General features: G+C 33.5%; 1 protein-coding gene and 1 long non-coding RNA gene across 10 annotated transcripts in view; one reads left to right on the forward strand and one right to left on the reverse strand.

Annotated features, from left to right (window-relative positions):
- The window catches only part of LOC126745260 (uncharacterized), a 65218-nt gene extending 50186 nt beyond the window's left edge, over positions 1 to 15032 (reverse strand). For 2 of the 3 annotated variants that reach the window (XR_007663487.1, XR_007663486.1), the window contains exons 1-3: positions 14866 to 15032; positions 14558 to 14758; positions 2154 to 2279 (exon numbers count right to left, since the gene is read on the reverse strand). This is a non-coding gene — a long non-coding RNA (uncharacterized LOC126745260). Of the gene's footprint in view, positions 1 to 2153; positions 2280 to 10442; positions 10508 to 14557; positions 14759 to 14865 lie in introns of those variants that run through there. The other variant, XR_007663488.1, reaches the window with a different exon arrangement.
- The window catches only part of LOC126745256 (DNA polymerase zeta catalytic subunit), a 125751-nt gene that overhangs the window by 39107 nt on the left and 69375 nt on the right, over positions 1 to 17269 (forward strand). For 2 of the 7 annotated variants that reach the window (XR_007663484.1, XM_050453014.1), the window contains exon 7: positions 15826 to 15939. The exons of the other annotated variants lie outside the window; for them this stretch is intronic. The gene's annotated coding sequence lies outside the window, so the exon portion shown is untranslated. The remainder of the gene's footprint in view (positions 1 to 15825; positions 15940 to 17269) is intronic. 7 annotated transcript variants of the gene reach the window in all.

A 17269-nucleotide genomic window follows, 5' to 3' on the forward strand; every position in this document is an offset into this window, starting at 1 on the left:
GGGGTATTTCTGTGTTTGAATTAATTAAATTATCTATATGAAAAAAATCGAAATTGTCTTAGTGATATTCTGGGAAAATTTTACAGTCAATTGGACTCAATAAATCGACAGTAATATTCTTATCTGTATTATTATAGATATCAACACGTGCAAAATAATTTTTTCCTATGTAGAGCGTTTCGGGTATCTAAGGTGAATCATTATTTCTTCGGATATAATTATATCAACAGAATTTTTTTGTCGTTACGGTTACTTTTGTGCTTAGGATTTCATTGGGCATTGACTGTGATCTTGATCAGGTTCGTGATATTTGAACGGCAAGATCATAGTACCGTCTGACTTTATCAGCATTTTATGATATAGGTCAATGTTAAACATGAATTTGGTTATCTCTCGATGGCCTAAAATACCATCTTAATAGTCATGAAAATCATAAAGTATGAAATCGATTGAATTATTTTCTTATTTTAAGTTGTGGAAAAGCTGGAATGTTGGCTTTATAGAGAACTTCTTTTTTTCCATCTCCGGTTGGTTAGTTCATTGGTTAATTCATTACTTCATAAAATTGATAAATGTTATCGAGAAAGATTTTCTGCTAAAGAGGGTCGTAATATTGAGGGATAACAGCCAGTATCTATCATTAATTAAATAGGTGGATTTTGAATTTCGATATAAGGGAGGCTGTTTGTGACTTGAGTATTTACTTCACATATTGTTAGTAGTGTGAAAATTTTCATTTGCTTCTAATGAGTCAGGAAAAGATGATGAATTCTCCCCATATGAATATTCAAGTTGATATTCTGAATCTGAGGGAATCTGAGGGAAATAATCCCTATTGATGTATAGGGATTATTTCCATATGTTTCATCAAGATTTGTCTCGTTCTCCAAAGGATTCTCGAAATTATTTTCATAATAATAATTATTATCATTAAGGTTATTATCGAGCAGGGTTGTAACATTTTCATTTTGATTTTCCATTTTGAAAAGTTTTTGTGAAGTGAAATTTGTGGGGCCTGATAGCTTGATGATTATTAGTCGACATTTTGTGGCATTGTATAAGATATTCTAGTTGACATCGGCTCAGGCTTATTAAGGGGTATTTGACGTGTGGGTTTAAATACAATACATAAATTTGCGGTGCCGAAAACTTGTCGATTAGTTGAAGGAGATTGCTGTGCCGTTGGCCTAGGTTGTACTGGAACTGGACCTCGTGGGAAATTGGTATTTTGATTAAAATTCTGGTGATTTGGAATGAAGGTTGGTCTCTAGTTATATTGTTGATTATTATTCGGAGTTCTCAAATTATTTTGGTTTGAATATTGTATGTTATTATTCAAATTTCTGTGTTGTGAGTTGTTTTATGAGAATGCTTGTGGTTTGTGCATTGGTGTTAGTTGTTTATTATGGTAAGTTTTTATGCAATCTGGATTTTTTTAAATTATATAATTCCTTGTAACGGGTTATTTAATCCTCTGATAAATGTTCTTAAGCGTATATTATCATATTGTCTAAGATGAATAAGTTTTGTCTGAGCTGTAAAGATAGTTTCATCAAAATTATTAATTTTTTGAGCTAAAGCACTATACAATACTTGTAGTCTTTTTGCAAAATCCAACAATTGTTTATTTTTATTTAGAATAGCTACAAACATCATAGAGTAAAAAGAATATTTTTAAAAGAATGTTATTAATGAAATAACATAAAATTCAATTCTAAAATTCAAGTAAATGTAGTGACCACGGCGTCCCGATGACGTGAATACAGGATCACACAAACTACTCCAATCCTACCCCATTGCGCCAATTATGTTTTCTATTACGCCAGTGACTTTTTAAAAAACTTTTTATTTGACAAACAATGATGTACAGTGTACTCAAAGCAAGAACGAAGATTAACTTAATTTAACAATGAAAATATTGACTGATACTGCAAATAAAGTATGAAATATAACTAAGTAAGCTATAAGTTATGTACACAAGTGTGCCAACCTAAATATAATATTTTGCTTATGGATATGCTTATGATATATATATATATATATATATATATATACCAAATTTCATTTGTTTATCATAAAAAGTAAAAAAGTTATTTCTTATAGTTATAGTTTAGTTTTAGTTCCCTTTTTCCTATGTCATACATAGTACTTACATATGGAAGGTTGCCGCTGATTAAATACTACTGGGCAATATGTGCACATCTAACTCCTCCCTTCTTAAGAAGCAAACATAACGGAGTGGCTGAAGGGGTGTCATCTTATGACTTGAATCGAATTACCTGAAAATCAGGAGCAAAATCATGATAATTGTGCAAATTATAGCTATGGTAACAATTATCATGAAGGTTATTGAAGAGTCGTGGTAAACTTCACTTTAGAAGGATTAACAAGATCTTTCAATCGATAAAATTCACTGAAGTCTATAGTACTCATGTGGAGTTTTGCTTGATTTAGTGGTAGGACTGTATGGGTTATTTGAAATTGTGGAAGAATCAATGGTTTTCCTTGTTTTATTCTCACATCGTTGATAAATTTTCTTCATCCATTATATATTTCACACAAATGTGGAATTGATATAAGTGTTGGTGAGTATATTGATATATATTTTTCTGAATCACATTTTGTAGCAATTTGGACTGCTTGTTCTGGAATGACAAGAATTTTTGCTTGAGTCACTTGTTCAACCTATGTTTTGGTGGCTTTAAGGTGCAATTTGCTTATTTGGCAGAAGAATCTGCAACAAATAATTTTGCGCGGAGCATTGCGTCTGTTTGCGGTGTTCGCCAACGTCGCTTAACGTGGATCCGTTTATGCTTTGAAAGCGCGGCTCTGCCGAGATGGACGTTCAATTTTGATTTTGCTTTATTTACAAATGAGAATATTTTATTTATGTGATTGATACATTCAAATATGTATAGACGCCGTTAATAATTATATACATGCATTATTAGAATTTTTTGGGAATAATTCCTCATAAGATCTTGAAAATTTGTTATGAAATCAAAGGCTTCATTGGCAAGTTCTTTATGTTTTTGTTATTCACTATTTCTTTTGTCTGGACTTTTTCTAGGAAGATGCACTGTTTTTGTTAAATATGCAGGTAAATTTGGAAAAAATTGAGGCACTGCTGAGCAAACTAATCTTAATTTAACTATAATCTTAGTGAGTGTGCCATCAGGCCAAAGATAATCATCTTCACGGATAATATCATTCGAGTCAAAATGCTTGGCACAAACCACAGAATATTGAGCAGGAGCTCAATTATCTCTTGGTATGGCTTTTAGGCAATTAATTTTAAGTTGTTCATCTTTGGGGAAGCCAAAAACAGAAATACTTGCTTACCCTGCTCTTAAACTACTTTTGTAATTAGATTTAGATCCGGGAACACAGCAGGGACTTGTTTTGGCATGTTTCAAAAGGCAAAAAAAATCTTCAATGAATTCCTTTATCGTCGGCCTCATATGAATTTTGCGTAAGTCCAAAAATGTAAATTTTACAGTAGGCGAAAAAAATAGTTATTGACTAACAGTAATGTAACTTTAAAGACTTTTTTTAAATTATGTTTTGTTTTATAAAAACTAATATCGGAAATGTCAGGAAAAGATTTTTTTTTATTTAAACAAGTTAAAGGACTTAGGCAGGAATCATAAAAACTCATCGCATTTTGGACATACGCATATTTCATATTAAAAATACAACTATTATAATTGTTAATTATTATTTTATTGTTTATTAATTCCTTTTAAAAAACATTAAAAATTAAAAACATTAAGTACTTACATTCTTAGAAAAACATTACATGTTATACGAACCCTTAGGATTCATGTTCAAGATTGTTATAGAAAGGATGGTAATCTGGTTCCATAGTATTTTTTAGCAATTGAAGGTGTTTAAACTTTTCCCTTTTAATTTTTAATTTACCTTGATAGAGCTTTGGTAGCTTTTCCATGGGTATAAATCTGACTGGAAGTATTTGAAATTCACCAGAATACCTAATCTTATCTTCAATGGATCCGTTTGAATTATATTTTAGAGCTCTAATATCTTGTACAGTAGGGTCACCAGTTTTACGTCCAGGCCGAATTGAATTAAAAAAGTTAATTACAGAAAAATCTTTCAAATAATCATGATTCAAATTTTGAACATAATATGTTGGTTTTTTCTCGCAACTTTTATTAAATTTACGTAATCGGCAGGTACGTTTATTACCCTGCCTGTAATCTTTCTTTCAATTGTGGAATGCATAGAATCGCATTCCATTTGTGTAAGACCCTTCTCTAAGTATTTTTGAATAACACATACTTTTTTTCCATTAAAAAATTTTATAGGGACAAAGTGGAGGATTTAATATGGACAAAGTGGGGTTAGACAAAGTGGAATTGCGATTCTGTGCACCACAACCGTCACTGTAAAGAATAATAGTTTTGGTATTTGGATCCATAGCTGGTAAAACCATGGTACCTAAGAAGGTACAAATAATCGAGGCAAAACAGTTTAGCCTTTAACTCCCTTTCCCCTTCCTGCCACAGAAAACAGTAACCATCTTTTGTATGTAGATTAAAAATAGTAAAATTGTGCAGAATCAATTTAGTTTTGTAGTAAAGGGCAGACACGTTTGACTGTCGACACAGTAAAACAGATTGGAGATCCATGGTAAACACTTCATGGGGTGACTGCTTCTCCTTTTCTTTTTCATTTCTTGCCTCTTCCTTTTTTTATATGTGCTTCATGAAGTAGATCGGAAACATTTTATGTTCGGTGCCCTACACAAATATCACATTTGTCCTTTTTGGTACTGAAGAGAGATAAATTTAGTTCTTCAAAAATATATTTAAATAGGGTTCATCCAACTGGTTCTGTGTTTTTATCTGTTAACCAAACATTTTTATAAAAATCATAGAGTTCAGTTTTGTTTTCCCAGCGGGGTTCTAAGTATAGCTTTGAAGACGATTTGCGGCAGTAATGAGATTCTAGCTTTGGTAAATGATTAAGAAAATCTTTAAATGATTTTTTTTTCTCAATATTTCTTATTTGGTGTTTTTGGTCGCAGTCTTCAGTTTCAGTTTCTACATTATTAAATTTTTATTTTTTGGGTGAATTAAAGCTTTTATTTAACCAGTGAGTAATAGTTCTCATGGACACACGAAGTGTGTTGCAAAACATCATTTTGCATCCTCTAACTCTCTCTTTTTTTATGTCAAGAAAGAAAGAATAAGAGCATTTTCTTCTACTTTCTCCTTCGGTTTTTCGGTTCCTTGCCCTTTTGATATTTGAAGAGACCCCTCTTCCATTGACAAAATTTTTTTTCTCCTCCCATGTATACTTCCAGAATGTTTGAAATATTTTTTGTCTTTGTTCGTCATTTAAGAGATAACATTTAAAAATAATTTTCTTTGACCCCTCTTTACATGAACATCTCATTTTTAATTTTCTTTCAGTTCTCTAAACAGAAAATTTGTTATCCTTTCTGCCCATATACGAATCCCCTTCTTGTCTCTTCTTTTTGTTAATGTTGTACTCCCATCCTTGACTGTCGCTCAACCTGTTTTTCTTCCTTTTACCCTTTTTGTCTTCATTTTCTGCAATACTCTCCCTTTCACTTAGGTCTCTCTCATCATCGACTGTGTCAATGTTGTCAAAATCACTTAAATTTGCCGTTTCATTTGCAAAGATCTTTTCAGAAATATTTTCAAAACTTGTGGTGCTTGTGTTTTCTAGATTTTTTTGGTCGCTAGTCCGAACATTATTATTATTGGTCAGATTTGTGCCCGTATAACTAGCCTCTTCGAAAGTTATATCGGCGTTGTTTATGGTATCCAAGTCAATAAAGGCATCTAAAGTATCAGTATTATCCAGTGATATAATTTTCTTGACAAAATCCTCATTGCCGGTCAAGTTGGAGTCAATATTTTCTTGTAATTCTTTTGTAGATCCATTAAGCAAGTTTTGGGCCAACATACATTCTTCTTTTAAATGTGCTAATGCATCCGAATACTCAGGATTAGAAGAAATTGTAACGTCACTTGAAACGATAACTTTTGGTTCGGATTTTTTTTTTGTTTCGGAAACTGTTGATTAACATCACTAATCGTTGGGCAGTTTTTAGGTTGCATTGGGGAGCAACTCATTTCATTCACACTTTCAAGACTCGCTTTATAAAGTATTTTATAGCTTCTTGAACTCTTATTCATTCTGAAAAAAATACTGCGAATTAACACGTATTATAACTTTACATGGTTTATTTATACAATAAAATTCAATACACACATAGAAAAATTAACTTAATTTTAAAAACCAAACACCAAAAAAATATTATTTTCATTTAAAACAGATCTTATTAAATTAAGAACTGTGATTTGCTTAGTTAAAGAATTTTATTTTTCACCTATTTTCTTATCATAAGAAATTCGTTGTTTTAAGAATAAATCGAAATTCGTTCTTAATATAAGTAAAATATTTTAGGCTATTAAAAAGGCCCTGCAAAAACCTAAAAAAATTATTTTACTTCTAAAATAATTAAAAATATTTAGAATAAAAATTTGAACATAAAATATACTTTCCAGGACTCATAAACTATCATAGAATTAAACTTTTTTTTTGGCCTTCTTAAACACACCAATCCAAAGCAAAAAGTTCCTTTTAAACACACGCGATTGACTTATCTTTTTTAAATAAATTTAATTGGTCTTTTTTTAATTCTTATTAAAAAAAAGCATTTTACAGACATAAAAAAATTTAACGATCAAATGAACTTACCTGTGAAATTCGATCGTAATTATATGAAGCGTCCAATCCGAAGATATCACTTTACCAGGTAGTACGTCGTACGTTGCTATATCGCGCGCAAAGTTTAAAGAATATTTTTCCCCCCATCCGTCCTCTATCATCCATCCAACATTCTATTCATTCTGTTCAAAGTGTTTTTGTCATATACAATCGTTTGGGTGATTATATTATTATAATAATAATATGTTGATTAATTTTGGGTCAGGGTTCATATAATTACGATCGAATTTCACAGGTAAGTTCATTTGATCGTTAAATTATATTTCAGCGTCCAATCCTCTATATCACTTTACCAGGTAGATGTTTAAAGTAGTGACGATTGTAATTGAGTAATAAGTTATACACAAATAATTTGTTAATATTTTATATTAATATTAACTTAACACAAAACTAAAAAAGATTTTCTCCATAGTGTTTAACAAACTCGAGAGAATAACGTTATTATGCTTAGAAAGTAAAAATACATTTTGATATACCTGATGTTGATAAATCAGGTTAAAAATGAAATTATAAAGTGCATTAAAAATGAAAAGAACACAAATTTATGATTCTAATGAAAGGATTTGTTCAGCGAAAGTAGTATTTTTAACTATTTTTCTCTGATAAAATCTTGTAAATGTCGTTTCTCTAGTCCAGCCAGCGGCCTGCATTATAGATTCCAGGGGAACTCCACTTTTTAGTGCCGCCGAAGTTGACGCATGGCGGACAGAATGAGGTTTAAAAATATCTGAATCAATACCTGCTAATTTTAGTGTATTTTTAACCCATCTACTTACTGTTTGCTTTGTCGCTGGTTTATGCGGACTTTTAAGAGTAATAAATAAACCATCATCAGATGCAGATCCTTTTTCCCGGGTGATTTCCAAATAGTTTTTTATACTTGTAGCTGGGCAAATAGAAGGTTTTTCTAGGAAAAACGGTATTTGAAGACATGGCTGTAGCTTATTAATGTTTGGACGTCTGACGTCTTTATTTGATCCGTTATTAATATTTGTATACCCGAAGAATTTTCTTGTAAATTAGAGGTTCTAGTTAGAGAAATAGTTTGGATTTGTTGTCCCGTAATAAGCGTTAGTAAAGTTGCTACTTTATAAGATAGATGCTGAAGGCTGATTTTGGAATTGTCCCACTTTCCTAAGGAGTTTATCACTTGTTGTGGATCCCAAGTACAATTGTATTTGGGTCTTGAAGGTCTTAATTTTGCTATGCCTTTCATATATCTGGATATACGAGAATCTTTTTGTATATTTTCGTCTAATATAAGTGAGAGCGCAGACTTATGCGAATTAAATGTACCAAACTGATAATTTTTCGCATCAAATAAACTTTAAAGAAAGGAGATAACATGATTTACTTCCGCTTTATGCATGTGTACATCTGTTGTCTGGCAGTATTGCCACCAAAGCTTGTATGTTCCCTCATACTGCTTCATTGTTGACGACGAAATTGAAGCTAAGGCTGTATCAATGGAGCATTGTGGGTATCCCTTTATGAGTAGAGCTTGCCTGATAATTTGGCCGCCACCAGGGAAAGTGTCTTTGCTAGAGGATGGTGTACTCTAAAAGGTCAGGAAAGTAAATTAATGTCAGGCGAAAAAATTATTTCTTCGATTTTCATTAATGTGAATTTTGGGAATCAGGGTTGTGAAGGCCACAATGGCACCACCAAGATTCCCTCAGCCTTATCAGTGATTATTTTTTGAATGGTTCGAGTTATCATTGAAAAAGGAGGGAAAGCGTAGAAATACAAATCTTTCCAGCAAATAGTAAATGCATCTATTGATAAAGCGTCTGGATCTTGTTTCCACGAAATATATGTTTCACATTTTGTGTTGGCTTTTGATGCGAATAAATCAATATTTGGCTTTCCAAATTTTTGTAGAATTTTACTAAAAGCGGTTTTCGAAAGACACCACTCAGTTTCGGGAGCAGTTAATCTAGATTGTTTGTCGGCTATTTCATTATTTTTAGAAGGAATGTAAGAAGCGAAAAGCCAGATATTTCGTTCTTTGCACCATTGCCAGATTATTTTAGTAATTTTTGCTAGATTTGTATGTTGAACGCTACCCATTCTGTTTATGCAGGAGGCAGCAGTCGTATTATCGGTTCTTATCAACAAATACAATACTTATGTTGTTTAGCTAAGCATTTTAAAGCATAGTATACTGCTTTTAATTCTAAGACGTTAATATAAAATTTTTTATCATCTTCAGACCACCAGCCGTTTGCTGTTTTTGCCTCTGCATAAGCCCCCCACCCTGTAAGACTAGCGTCACTAAATATTTCTAAACAGAAAGTATCTTGTTTTATTTCATTGTATGCACTTAAAATATTTTTCTCCCACCATAATAGGTCTGTTTTTGACAAAGGAGATAATTGCATCCATGCATCATATGATCCATTATTTTTATTTAAAGCTAAGCATTTATCTCTCTCCAATGCTTTGGTGTAAACCCAGCCATATTTTATTGCCGGGCAGGCAGAGCTTAGAGAGCCGATAAATTTAGCTACGTCCCTTATTTTTACATTAGTTTTTCTTTTTAAAATGAGCAAGGTATGCAAAATTTTTTTTTGTCTTGCGTAATCTCGATTGTCATTTTTATGGAATCAAAAATGAAACCTAAAAATGTTAAAGTTTTTGATGGAAAAATACAACTCTTGTCATAATTGACAATAAAGCCCATAGATTGAAGAAGCGAGAGGGTAAAAAATACGCTTTTTTCGCATTCTTCTTTTGTTTTTCCCAAAATAAAAATATCGTCTAAAAAATTAACACAGATAACGCCATTTTTTCTCATATATTCCACTACGGGTCTCATTATTTTGGTGAAACAGTGGGGTGCAGTTGACAAACCAAATGGTAAACATGTAAATTCATATAAGGTGTTTTTAATTGTTTTTGTATGCCTAAATGAGCCTCATCCCTTTTTATGTGGGAGTTTGAAAGTACTCCTACTACTTCCGGATTTATTAATGGGGCATTTATCTCCGGGCAATTACTTGGTAAGGGATAACGCTCCAAAATTTTTACTTTTGATTATTATCAAGGCCATGGGATATTATATGACCCCACCGTGTACATAGGGCTTAATGCAATTCAAAATTATTTTTATTTTTTATATTAGGATCTTCTCCCAAAAAAATCGAAAATTCATCTTCTTCCATATCAATTTCTAAAACCGGCGAAATATTCTTGGATGCAGTCGACTCGCGCCCCAGCTCCGCTGAAGTTCCCGCCACCACATCGCGCTCAGCAGCGGCATCAATGATTATTGACTCCGTTTCGCGCGGAGAACGGTCATCAAAATCTAAAAGTGTCGGACCGCGCGGGTGCCGATCAACGCTGCCTTGTGAGCCTGAACGAGACCTCGCGTCTCGATGATGGTAGTCTCGAGCCGGGCTTCGGTCACGTGATCTGGCGGGCCTATGTCGCGATCGGGATCGTCGCCTTGAGGGGACCGTGAACGAGACGTTGTTCGTTCGCCCGACGAGTGATGGCGGTGTTTATGGACCTTCTTTTTTAATTTTTTGATCATTTTAAACAATTGTTTTTTGGAAATATGCTCTGATTCAGAGCCACTACTCTCGTTCGTACTTTCCATAGCTAAGATGTCCTACAATGTTATAGGTAAATCAAGTTTTAAGGGCAAAGCTTACCTTTTTTAATAATAGATCACTTGCACTGTCGTATCGGGAGCAAGAGCAACACGCACGCGAGACGCACAAACGACGAATGAATAGAATGTTGGATGGATGATAGAGGACGGATGGGGGGAAAAATATTCTTTAAACTTTGTGCGCGATATAGCAACGTACGACGTACTACCTGGTAAAGTGATATAGAGGATTGGACGCTGAAATATAATAACTATTAAAGTGGCGTAACTCCAATTCGAATTAAAAATGAAAATTGCCCAAGTCCTACACCTAATTAAAAATCGGTATTTTATAAATTATAACATTTTCTATACAATCATTTTATCAAAGGACACTTACCTGGACTTTTTTAGAGCAAATTATAACAACTGTTTCACTTAAACTCCTTTTTTTAATGTTTAAAAGCAAAAACTGTAACACACAAGGGATACACCACGTTCAAAGCATAGAATATGTGGGACTTACGCCAAATTCACATTGCGACAAGTAAAGTCGGATTTAGGCAACCCTCAATTTCGTGGTTAGTAACCATCTGGTGATTAATCGCTAAACTTTTTTTGCAGTTTTGTGAAGTTTAGACTGCGTAACAAGATGGCACTAAAACCCAATTTTTGTTAAAAAGTTGACTTACGCAATTTTCATATGAGGCCGACGATATATAAATAAAGCTTATAGATTTACCTATACTCGTACTTGCTAATACTATGGGTATTCCTTACCAGATTTCCTCCAAATATGTTTATAAATGAAACAAAACCTACATTTTTTGATGTGAATAAAGCATTAACCTTGGCTCTTAGGCATAAGTCTCTACTTTTAGTGAAATACAAGATATTCACAAGAAATCGCAAATCACACAGATAAGAGCGCAACACCAAAATCTTTAAAGTGACATGTAAATTAAACTTGAAAATCGATAAATAGCACATAACCCACTTAAGCCGGCTACCTGTTTCTGTTTTTTCTGTTTACAAACAAGGTGTTTATCTTTATAACCATTTATCACTCTTCTTATAGTATATAACACACCAACACTGGCTGGGAGATGTTACTTAGTAAGCTACGTACTTATTAGATAATAAGTACATTTACTTTCCTTTCCGAAATTTCACTTAAAAACTCAAATTTAAAAGAGGAATTTAAAGGATCCCTTAAGTCCCTTAAAGGATCCATTAAGTCCTATGACAACTGAAAATCTGAAAGCCATGCTGCCGATGTTATCATTTCGCGGCTTGAGTAAAGTCGCGCTGTGGCTGTGTTCCGATCAGTGATCAACAAATGGCACCGTATATCTTCGAGGTTGTTACTCTTTTTGCCTGATTCAGCCTTAAAATGCTTTAGTTTCTGCCATAAACAATTCTTTACATATTGGCATTTTCATGTTTAAATCTTCATGTTTAAAACAGGCAGTGGTTATCCCTCTTCATAAGGATGGAGATTTGGATCAGCCTTGTAATTTCCGTCCCATTTCTATTTTGTCTACCCTCTCTAAGATAGTTGAAAAACTTGCAAAAAGCAGAATTTTGTCCTTTCTACATCATAATGGCATTTTGTCTGCAAATCAGTTTGGATTTCAAGCCGGCAAAGGGGCTCATGGTGTCCTTGAGTTCTGGAGAGTCATCGGTGGCAGTGTTTTGTGATCTATCCAAAGCATTTGACTGTGTGGATCATGGAATACTGTTATCTAAGCTCGATAAATATGGTTTTAGGGGCGTAGCGTTGCGATGGCTTGAGTCCTATCTATCAAATCGTACTCAGAAGGTTACAGTGTCTGGGCGTTTGTCTGCTTCTAGATCCCTGAAATGCGGCGTTTCCCAGGGTTCAGTGTTGGGACCACTGTTATTTTTACTATATGTGGATGAATTGAGTTCATTGAAACTGTAGGGCAAGGTGGTTCAGTTTGCTGATGATACCACCATACTATGGAGCCACAAAAATTCTGAATATATTAAGAGTTGTATCCTTGAAGACCTTCAGATCAGGGTGGTGTGCTTCCAACAGGCTCGTGTTTAATGTAAGAAAGACGTCTATTATGGGGTTTAAGTGCGATGTTCAGGGTCTGATGTTTGACGAAAATTCCCTCTTGCAGAATAAAGAGTGCTGCAAGTTCCTAGGAATTACCATTGATGGTCGCCTTCGGTTTGAAGATCATATTTTACATTTAGCTGGGAAATTGTCTTCTGGATGTTTTGCAGTAAGAATGGAAAAACAAGAGCTGGGAGGGGTGGTTGCACGATCAGTGTACTTTTCACTTATTGAATCTCATATTCGGTATGGCTTGCCTTTTTGGGGTTTAACCAATAAGGGGCTAATTAACATTGTCTTTGTTATTCAAAAAAAAGCAGTTAGATACCCGTGTTCTGCTAAGTTAAGAGATTCTTGCAAACCCCTCTTCATTTCTGAAAAAATCCTATCTCTTTTTTCACTCTTTATCTTAGAAACAGCTGCTCTTATTCACAAAATTCCCAAACTACCCTCTGACACTGGCCATTTGACTCGTCGAGTAAATGATGTTCCCCTACCTATTCCTACGTCTTCCCTTACCAAAAACTCATTAAGTTACATAAGTAAAAAAATTTACAATCATGTTCCTCTATGTGTTAGACATATATCGGATGTTAAGAAATTTAAAAGAGAATTAAAGACGCTTTTATTGGCTAAGGCATATTATAACGTGGATGACTTTTTTAATGATAGGTTTTAACCTTGTACATGTTGGAAAGTTTTTTTTCTCTAGTTTTGTCAACAAGTTTATCTTTATTTGGTAATTGATTGTTTTATTTAGTTATCTTTAATTCAAGTATGTTCAAAAAGTTTTGTCTTCTTGTGTTTAATTTTGTTCATTGTTTTGTCAATTTTTGAAATTGTATTTTTGTTTTGTTTTCTTAGCTTGTAGGATGCTTGTACACAAGATTATTCTTACGTAATATAGCACATTTTCTTTCTCTTTCTTTCCTTCTATAGACTGAACACCTGCAAATAAATAAATTCTTTTTTTAGGAAAATCCATTTACCGAAAATATTTTGCGCGTTCTGTTCTGTTCAGCGCAACGTACTCACTAGACAAATTTGTTACAACGCGCGCGGCGCGTTTAGTTTGTTTGGAGTGTTTTGTTGGAAGTTAATACATACCTTTATATTACATATCTTTATCAATAAATTTAGAATTGCTGATATTATTAAATGCATTGTCTAATGAAAACATTTCATAGTAACAATTATTAAAAGGTTCTACTAAAAAAATCTCATCCATTATTCTCAAAGAGACCAGCACACAAAATTGACGAAAACAAAGAAAACACAAAGTCGCCATATATAATCACAGGCTGCAAATGTTTAACTCTAGCTAGGGCATCATCAGGACTAAAATAAAGTAGTAGTCAAAACAAAATTAACAATTTATATAAAAACATTTATGAAACCATAAATGAACAATAATTTTTAGGCTATAATGATAAAAAACAAGAAATAAAAATTAAAAACTAGACGCAACAACATAGACTCATCGAGAATCGAACCCGGTACCACAAGATTAGAAGTATGAGTGTAAAACCTATCGACTAAGTAGACCTAATACTAAATTACTTAAATGTCAACAAGTTAACCAATATAAGCTGAAGATTATGGCTAAATAAATAATAGTAGGAAAATTATAAAAAATAAATATTTAGCTTAATTAAACTATAAGAAATGAATTTTGGTTCTAAAGTAAAAATGTCGTTCACACACATGAGAACAGGACTCTTTTTTACCTTTGTAATTTCCGTTTTCTCCAGAACGTCAAACTTCTTACCTTTAGGGCATTCATGAAGCACTTCTGTTCACCCCTGGAGAAAAAATATGTGTAGAGGCCAGCAAATGCTGATTTGGTATCATTGTCAATGGTATTTTTATATTTTTTCAAAAGAACGCTACGTGTTCTTTAATGCTTATTGAAATTTTCTACCAGATTGGCTAATGTTGTAACGAAGTTACAAGATTTTGTCTTTATTTTATAGTAATAAGGGTAAGCCCGGGCAGTCTTTTATAAGACAACTTAGATAAGTTTGCTCCGTTAACATTTTAACCTCTAAATTTAGAATTTACATAACAAAAAGATACATTTTAAGCTTTACCTGTGAGTCATGAAGGGTTTATAATTCTAAATATACATAAAGAAACCAACTTAAAGAGGTTTCTAGCCTGATAGTATCCTGGAAAGGTTTGATTTCTTATAGGTTATGCCTAGTTCTCCGTTGACTATGTTGTAGCCTCTGGCCTTATTGTTTTCAGCCCTGGTTATTCTTAGGATAATAAAGAACCACAAATGCCTAAAACTGAGAGGGTTTTCATCACTATGCTTCCAGTTTTCCGGTTATTTTCATAAAATTTTCCTTTCATGCTATTGCATTGTTTACATGTTCTATTTTGCAATATTACCTACCTTAGGAAGCCCTGTTAAATGAAGGGGCATGTCCGGTGTGGCAAAATATAATGTAAATCATGATTCAGTTTCCCGCGGTTTTCTTGAGAAGCCGGTTTTCTTGTACACATGTGGCCAGCTTTTGTCCCGCTGTTTTTACCTAGAAATATCTGGTTTTGAGAGCTGAAACTAAGTTTGTTTACCATTTAATACCGTTAAATTTTCAATATTTACGTTTAATTTTGTCTTGACGTTGACAGTGTGAATTGGGTTAGGTAAGAGCCACCGGTTGACAGTTGACCGGCCGCTTCCAAGCTCGCGTATTAAGGTCTTTATCGAATCCGTTGCTATTGATATCGTTCCGTCCCGTTCCGTTTTATTTAATTTTGAAACTGTTGTTTGGGCCCATCTTTCTTCGTGTTTGTGGGGCAAGCAACAGCCGCGATTGATAACTGGTGCCTGGACACTATCTTTCTTCGTGTTTTGTAGGGCAGGCAGCAGCGCGTTTTTGTTAAATTACTACCTGGGCACTATCTTTCTTCGTGTTTTGTAGGGCAGGTAGTAAGCGGGATATATTGATAAAATAATCGTAAAATTATCCGCGTTACGGTATTTTAGTTGCCATTTTTACAAGCTTGGAAGACGGTGGTATTTTAATTTTCCGCTGTGAGTTTTTGTCTGTGATTAATTATTAGAATATTCATATTGATTCCGTTCCGCTTTATGAACTTTTAAAACTGTGGTTTGGACACTATCTTTCTTCGTGTTTTGTAGGGCAGGTAGTAAACGGGTGATTAAACCAACGTTTCATTAGTTCCGTTCGCGAAAAGTTACACTCTTGTTTGCAACCAGAGAAACACTCACTGCGGATTTATTTTGTATTTAATTGATAATTTTTTTGTCCGCGGCGGTACCGTTCCGTTTAATCGTTTGATTGATGAAAACTACTGCTTGGACACTATCTTTCTTCGTGTTTTGTAGGGCAGGCAGTAGCCGCGTTTATTAATTATTACTTGGCTTCTCAAAGTGGTGAGAGATAAGTAATACCCGAGTCCGTGATGTCATAATTACTATCCGTATAGCAACAGAGCAGAGGTAAATGTTGACCGATTGATTGAGATTGCTTCGCTTGATTGGTGTTGAGTTTCCGGCTTTGCTTAACGAACGTCATCCGTAACGGCTTGTACAAAAACATCATAACCCCGTCCCTTAAATCACACTATTTTGCGTCATTAACAGAGTGCCGAATTTTCCGGTACATTTTCCCAAATAACTGCCTGTGCTTAATCATAGAAATTGGTAATGGGGATTGTTAGATTTTAAGGACACTTTTGTTCATTTAGTCTTAAGCAACCAAACCTGTTACTTATTAGTATTTGTAATAATAATAGTATAAAGTATAAAGATAATATAAAGTATAAAGAGCAATAAGATCTCATTATAACCGGACAGTCTACTTTCAAGCTAGAGGGACTCTTAGCTCCTTTAATTACTTAGTGGCGCCCGAGGCATTTTGTCAACTTTTTCTCCTATAACTGTAAAGAAATAGTGAGGGGGGTTGACGGATACCCTGCGACGTAAACTCCTGATTTTGACAGAATGCTTGCCTTGTCCACTACACTGGCCAATTGGTTCTTTAAATTATTGACCGTCTTAAAAGCAATTTTGACATTTAGAGATGTAAAGAATCTAGCTAAATTTAAGGAAATTGAACCAAAAAAGGACAGGTATCTAAATGAACTTTTTGTATCCTTATAATAGACTATATTGTAGGTCTATTTATATTTGATTAAAAATGTGTAATAAATTTTATTTATTGACTGAGGGGGAAATCCGTTGTTAAGAACAATATGTTTAATAATATTAAGTTCTTTAGCGAAAGCTTTTCTTTCTTTTGACAAGGGGATATTAACCAGTCTATAGATTAAATAATCTATAGAAAAGGGAATTGAAGGAGGCAAATTTGTAAGAGTAGAGAGAATTACATTAGGGAAGAGTACTGAATTACATTATTGGTAGTGGTCGGTTTACGATATATTTTAAAAATAAGTTTACTATTGCATTTCTTAATTAGAAGGTCTAGAAAAGTGTTCAAGGTGGTAGATTTTCGGGTCTAATGTCAACAGGTTGACAGGGTTGTGGATTAGTGAAAAATTGTTTATTTTGATTAAAATTATTGTTAGCAACATTATTATTATTATTATTATTATTATTAAATTATTAGATTACTCTGTATTTTAAAATTAAATATAAGTTTTAAAAACGAGTATTCCACCACAAAAGATGGACGAGACCCTTTTAACGTAGAGTTTCAACCCCTATCATGTTTTAGTTTGCCAAACAAATAGGATTTTTGAAGGAGATATTACAGTACGTAGATCCTAGACTAGAAATACTTAAGGAAGCAATTTCAGAACTGCTTGAA

Source organism: Anthonomus grandis, chromosome 15, assembly GCF_022605725.1.
Source record: "Anthonomus grandis grandis chromosome 15, icAntGran1.3, whole genome shotgun sequence".
Lineage (NCBI taxonomy): Eukaryota > Metazoa > Arthropoda > Insecta > Coleoptera > Curculionidae > Anthonomus > Anthonomus grandis.